This window comes from Bos javanicus, chromosome 22, assembly GCF_032452875.1.
Source record: "Bos javanicus breed banteng chromosome 22, ARS-OSU_banteng_1.0, whole genome shotgun sequence".
NCBI lineage: Eukaryota > Metazoa > Chordata > Mammalia > Artiodactyla > Bovidae > Bos > Bos javanicus.
Genome location: NC_083889.1, coordinates 25284426 through 25290632, shown reverse-complemented (window position 1 = coordinate 25290632; position 6207 = coordinate 25284426). Strand labels below are relative to the sequence as shown.

Below are 6207 nucleotides of genomic sequence, written 5' to 3'. Positions count from 1 at the left end.
TTGAATACATAAGAGAGCACATTAACTAGAGCATTAACTAGAGCACAGTGGAGGACCTGGCTTGGGTAAGGAGCATGGTTCACTCAGGGACGCAGGAGTGAAGGCAGAGTCCATGGACACAGGGGCACGTGTGTGACTGGAAGCGGTAGGAGGAACTCCTAGAGCTGTCTTCTGATTGTTACTCCCTTCTCAGGGAAATAGAAAGCAAAGCAATTAGCTATCTTTGAATATGGGGCAGAGGTATTAAAGATTTAGGTCAAAGGGCATCTTTTAAATTAAATGAAATCTTCATGGAAAAACCCACTACGTTATGACTATTTTTCTCACACATCCTCAGAAAAATTCAGCATATTGGCATTTTTATAAGTAAATAATATGTTGATTTCAAAAGAGAGATGCCTCTAAATTAAAAAAAAGGTAGAGGTTCAGGTAAGGCAATTATCATCCCTATAAAATACTTCTTCCATTTTGCTTCTTCAAGAATTGGAAGAATAGTACAGCCCATTTTGATTAATCTAGTGTTATGAAGCATTAACTCCTCTCTTACACCTCCCAGGATGGTAGTTAGACCCCATGTAGAAATGAGGTATATGACTGACATTTTTTACAGAAGAATGTGATCACAGAAATCCATAGAATGTAGTCATAACATGCAGTCACAGAAACCTTCTGGCTTATCGGATAAAGGCAAACTGAGTCTGAAAGATACCCATATTCGATTTGTGGATTTTGTTTTCCCAGAATCCATATACTTGAAGATGTTAGAAGTGAATTTATTTTTATTGCAACATGAAAATAAGTGCAAGCAAGTTTTTTGCTCTCATGTTGTAGCCATGTGTGTATGTGTTGGTATCTCTGCATTCAGGTGGTCTCTCTATTTTTTATTTTCATTCAACAAGCTGTTACTCCCTTCAAAACCAATGGCAAAACCCTAACACATTAAAAAGTTTCACTGAAAAGTTGGTCACAAAACACAAATAGCATTCTTTTCCTTACAGAGCTGTTTTGCAAACACATACACAGTGGCTCTTGGCCTCAAAGATTACATGTGTGTTACCTGGGAGCTGCTCAAAGATTACATGTGTGTTACCTGGGGGAGCAGCTCTACTCTTTTGGATGTCACTTTCTTTATGTGTTTACCTATCTTTTAGAAGCCTCATGCACAAATTAAAAAAAAAAAAAAAAGGTTTAGAAAGGTTTCAGTGACAGTGCATAAGATCCTTTGGTTTTATTTCCCTTTTCTCTTCTCCCTAACTAGTGGCAGAAGTTACAGGCATGCTTCAGAAAGCTTACGTTTGAATACAGTATAAATCAGGGCAGACCCTTGACCGGCTTAATCTTTACTTGCAAACGACAATGCAGTGAAACCAGAGGAAGAAAAAAAAATTACTTATTTTCCTTTTGGAAGCCTAATAAGTAGTTAGCCTGACCCAGTTTTCAATAAGAAATTTTCTGATGACCCAACAGGAGTGACTATCTCTAGTCAAAAAAAAGGGGAGGGTGAATTTAATCTTTCATGCCACTGGAATGGCAGCTGCTCTTAGTATTCTCTGATTCTGTGAAGGATGACAAAGATAGAGCTGGCTTTTCAATGTAGGGAGAATTTTCCTTTTGAATATTCCAAACGGGAGATTTGCACATGTGCCTCAAGAACTAATTGTCTAGGTTCCGTCAGGAATGCAGCAGTAGAGGAGCGTATTTTATGCTTAAGACCAGAGAGGAGCCACGCAGTACTCAGTGGATAAAAGGCTTGCAGTCCCAGCTGGGAAAAAGAGTCCCATTATCTCCCAGCTGCATAGACGTTCCATACGGCTTGGTTCTGCCTGGATGCACAGCATGCCTGGCTGAGAGCTTGAAACAGAGTTCTGCAGAAAAAATTGTAAAGATCCCGAGACGTTTCCCTGGTAAGATCTGTAAGTACAAAATTGTGCTGTCTGCTGCAATGAGAATATTGCTGGGCAAGCTGCAGCTTTTCTTCCTTTCAATGTCTTTGTATTAGCATAACAGGTAAAAGCTTGGGTTGGGGGAGAAGTCACTGCTTTATTTATGCTATGTTTCCATGATGCTGATGCTTAAAATGCATTTATTCCTGTGAAAGAAAATGTATTGAATCTGTATTCGGAAGAGCTTAGGATCAAACCAGGGAAAGAGACTACAGGTATATTTTTCAGTGTTGCATTAGTCTTTGCTGCAGTAAAACTAATGGGCAAGACGGGATGACAGTGCTAATTCTAGTACTTTCAGATGGCTTTACGCCCTTTCTGTACCGGCAAATGGAAGATGTGATTGCTAAATTTTTTCATCAAAGGGTAAAGGGGTGGGGTTTACAGTGTCCAACGGATGGTTTAAAGGAATGTTTAGGAAAAGTTTCCTTGGGGAGGGTTTTGGTTAGGGAAGCAAAGTAAGACTGGAGGTCACATGAGCTTGCAAAATTCATCTGATATTTTGCCATTTATGTAGCTTCTAGACAATAGTTTCTGAAGTTGCCATTTATAATAGTTAAGCTTGTCAGTATTAAGGTATGTATAATACTTTATGGAAAGTTTCAAAAGTTGATGACTTGGGAACAAAACTTTTAAGAGCTCTGAGATTAGCCACATATAACCCGTTATGTTAATGGAATACTGTCAAAATTGGGAGTTTGGGGGAAAATTGGAATTCATAGTTTTGCTTCTCCAATTGTAAACTACTTATGTTTAAATAATCAGCATCCTGACTATGTCCTCTGAGAAACATTCACAGAATGACTAAATAGAAGTTATACCAAGAGGAAAAATAGGGAGAACAGTAGAATTACACAGAATCAATTCGGAAAATGAGGTATTCATAATCTTATCTACAGCGGCAATGTTTTTCAGAGATCTTTGCAAAAAAAAAGAAGCCATATGTTGAATACTGAATTGCTTGTTTTGAACAATTTTCATTTGTCTGATGGGTTTGTTTATCATCTTCTTTATTCTTGTTTTTAAAAGGCTTTTCCAATTTATGTGTATTGTATTTTATGGGAAAAAAATATATTTAAGCACACTCTCCCTTACCTCTCCCTTCTCTCATACATGTAAACCTACACAAATTCACAAAACAAACAGACACATACAAAAATACTGACCTGATTTGTATAACAAACAAAAATACAGAGCTATTTCATCTTTGATGCGTCAGTGATTTTTTAAAAGCAATATCATGGCTATGCAGTCCAAAGATTATAAAAATATAAATCTGCAAACTTTTATATAAGGCCCCTTATATGAGGTTATATAAATGCATAACTTATCACATCTTATAAAAAAAAATCTCATCAACTACAGTGCATGACTTCCTTTGAGCATTTCTAGTGAAGTTCCAGAATACTTATTTTTTTTTAATTCTCCATGTAACTTTTCTTAATGACAAATTTAAATTGTCATTTAGCAAATTGTTACGTATTTGGTCCAAACTTAGTGAAGGAGGAAGGTTATGACTTTTAAGCAAATAATATTTGCTTATTATTCACTTATGTATTTATTTTAACATCATATTAGAATACAGTAGCATATAGTATATTCATTAAAAATAACTCAAACTAAACCTAAAAGTTTGAAAAAGAACTCCCAACACCCATAATAACAATTATAAATTTGAAGACTATCATTGGAGATACCCAATGCTATTCATTGAGTAAGAAAGACTTTAGTAAGAATGACTTCTTACCATATATTTATTTTTTATATTTTTACAAATAAGTATTTACATAATATGATCAATGATGATGGTAGATAGACAGATAGATAGATGACAGATAGATCCATAGACAGACATTCTGTTAAAAAGACATGATCTTACCCTACTCTGACAAAGGTATTGAATTTAACATTTGGACTAAGCAGGGAAAAAAGAAAGCTGATATAAAACTGAAAAAAAAAAATTACAGGCATTCATTTCTTTCCAAGAGAAAGATTAGCTCCAGAAAAAATTGCCTGAGAGTTAAGAATAATTATAAAATTATTAATAGTTTGAAGTCATTTTTAGAATGAATGTTTAAATATTAAACTATCTCTTATAAGTCCTTGTTGTGATAAAGAAATTAGCACATGGACTTTATTTCTCTTACACATATCACCTGATTTTTAATTATAGTATCAGTTTTATATTACTGAGATTTACAGTATTTTTATCTTGGCTTAATTCCTACAGTCTTCATTTGGACTTATTTCAAGTTTGAAAAGATTCAGTCCTTACCAATTGCTCAATTTACCATTCCTGTATTCTTTACTTTGAATCTTCATTTCTTGGGTTGCTGGAGTTCATTTTTAGCCCTCCATCAAAGAAACTGTCATAGATGCTGTATTTTCTGTGTGCTTACATAGAATGTTTCTTCCATTTGCTTTAAACATGGAAGACAAGTTATCTTTCTTGAATCAAATATATTTTTTTCCCTTCAGAGGTTTGTAACTATTTATAAACAATGCTGAGGACACTTCCTGTATTGAATGTTGCTGTCCAATAGTTTTTAGATATATTTGAAGTTTTCATCCTTGTATATTATTTTCTTTTATTGTGATGGATGGCCACATGATTCTCATTTGTTTGGTTGTTTGTTTTTGCCAGAATATGTTCTGAAGTTGATCAGTCTTCATCAACTTGGCTTGAGGATGATGTACCGCACTGATTTGAGATTATTTCATTTCAATTTTTTATTGTTATACTATGTATTTGATGTTTTTCCCCCAGAGAATTGTGGAGATAGTTTTTATATTCTTCTTTTTCTTTAGGAACACCAGTTATGGGCATGTTGGGTCTCATGTGTCTGTCTTCAACATCTATTATATTATCCAAATTATTTTTAATTTTATACATTTTCAGTTCACTTTGTTTGATTTTCTTTTTAAAAATATATGCAGAAGATACTAACTCTATGTAAGAATAACTGTCTAAGCACTTCCTCCAAACTGGGGCTGCTTCTTCTTGAGATTGACATTTTTTATCTGCACTTCCCCTTTCTTCACCCCTTTGATCTTCTTTTTCTTTTAAAATAGGCAGAGGTGGAGGCATAGGCAGAGTAGAGATGATAATTAAGGCACTGAACGATTTTGTATGATACTATACTGGCAGATACATATCATTATATATTTGTCATAATCTTAAGAATGTATAACAAGAATTAACCCTAATATGAACTATGAATTTTGAATGATAGTAACGCAACAGTGTAAGTTAATAATTAAACAATTGCAACAAATTGTAGAACCACATACCACTATGGTAGCATATTTTGCTTGTAGGGCAGGCTGTTCAAGTGTGTGGGGGCAGGGAGTACAAGGTATCAGGTTTAGAGGTAAACTGCATCCTCCTAAAAGTAAGAGAAGGAGAAGGTAATTATCACTTTATCCTGATGCACCTTCCTTTAAGTCTATTTTTTTTTTTTTTAAGGAGTGATGAAAATGTGCTTCAGAGTCTGTTTTGGAATAATGTCTACTCACACTTTTCATTGAAGACTGGGGGGTTTTTGCTTTGTTTTCGATCCTACCATCACCACTATATTTTTCTTTCTTCTTTGTTGTTTCTGTAAAATAAGAGAGGAATAGAAATCTCTTTAATAAGCTTTAAGTAAAAATCTTTCAGTTTGGAAAAATTCTTTTAAATGGAAATTTCATTAGAAAATTAAATTATTCTCATTATTCATAGTGACAAGAGCTGTTTTAGTTAAAATTAAGTTTTTGTGCACTGTGTATTCTAGTATTAAATACTTATTATAGTCAAGGCCTAACACAGAACAAACTAGAGGAAGAAAAAAAAAAAACAAAGTCAAGGCCATTCTTATGATCTTCTATTAGTCTTTCACGAGGGAGTCTATGGCCTACTTACTTATCTTGCAATGAATCCTAACATAATTTACAGTGAGTTTGGGTCCTAGTAACATGAATCAAAATTAGCTCTCTCAAATATTTAATGGCAGTAGAGTGGATATAAAAGTGAAGCATAATCGGTTTCCAATTACATGAATAAATGAATGAAATTATTTAGATATTGATATTTTTAAAGAAGCAATAAAAGAATCATGTATTCTATGAAGTAACAAAATGAATGTTCTTACTGGTAAAATATGTTCCAATTAAGTCACATTCTCTGCATGGGTCTAAAGTGATAAGCAGGATCCTGATGGCAGGCCACTCAAGCTGAAGGGCCATCCATCACCTGTATATCTGCTCTTTTCTACATCCAGCAGAG

At 34.2% G+C, this 6207-nt stretch overlaps 1 protein-coding gene across 1 annotated transcript in view; it reads left to right on the top strand.

The window, feature by feature from the left end:
- The first annotated feature begins 1383 nt into the window (after positions 1 to 1383).
- Positions 1384 to 6207, top strand: part of CNTN6 (contactin 6) — a 319039-nt gene continuing 314215 nt past the window's right edge. The window contains exon 1 of the mRNA XM_061396383.1: positions 1384 to 1913. The gene's annotated coding sequence lies outside the window, so the exon portion shown is untranslated. The remainder of the gene's footprint in view (positions 1914 to 6207) is intronic.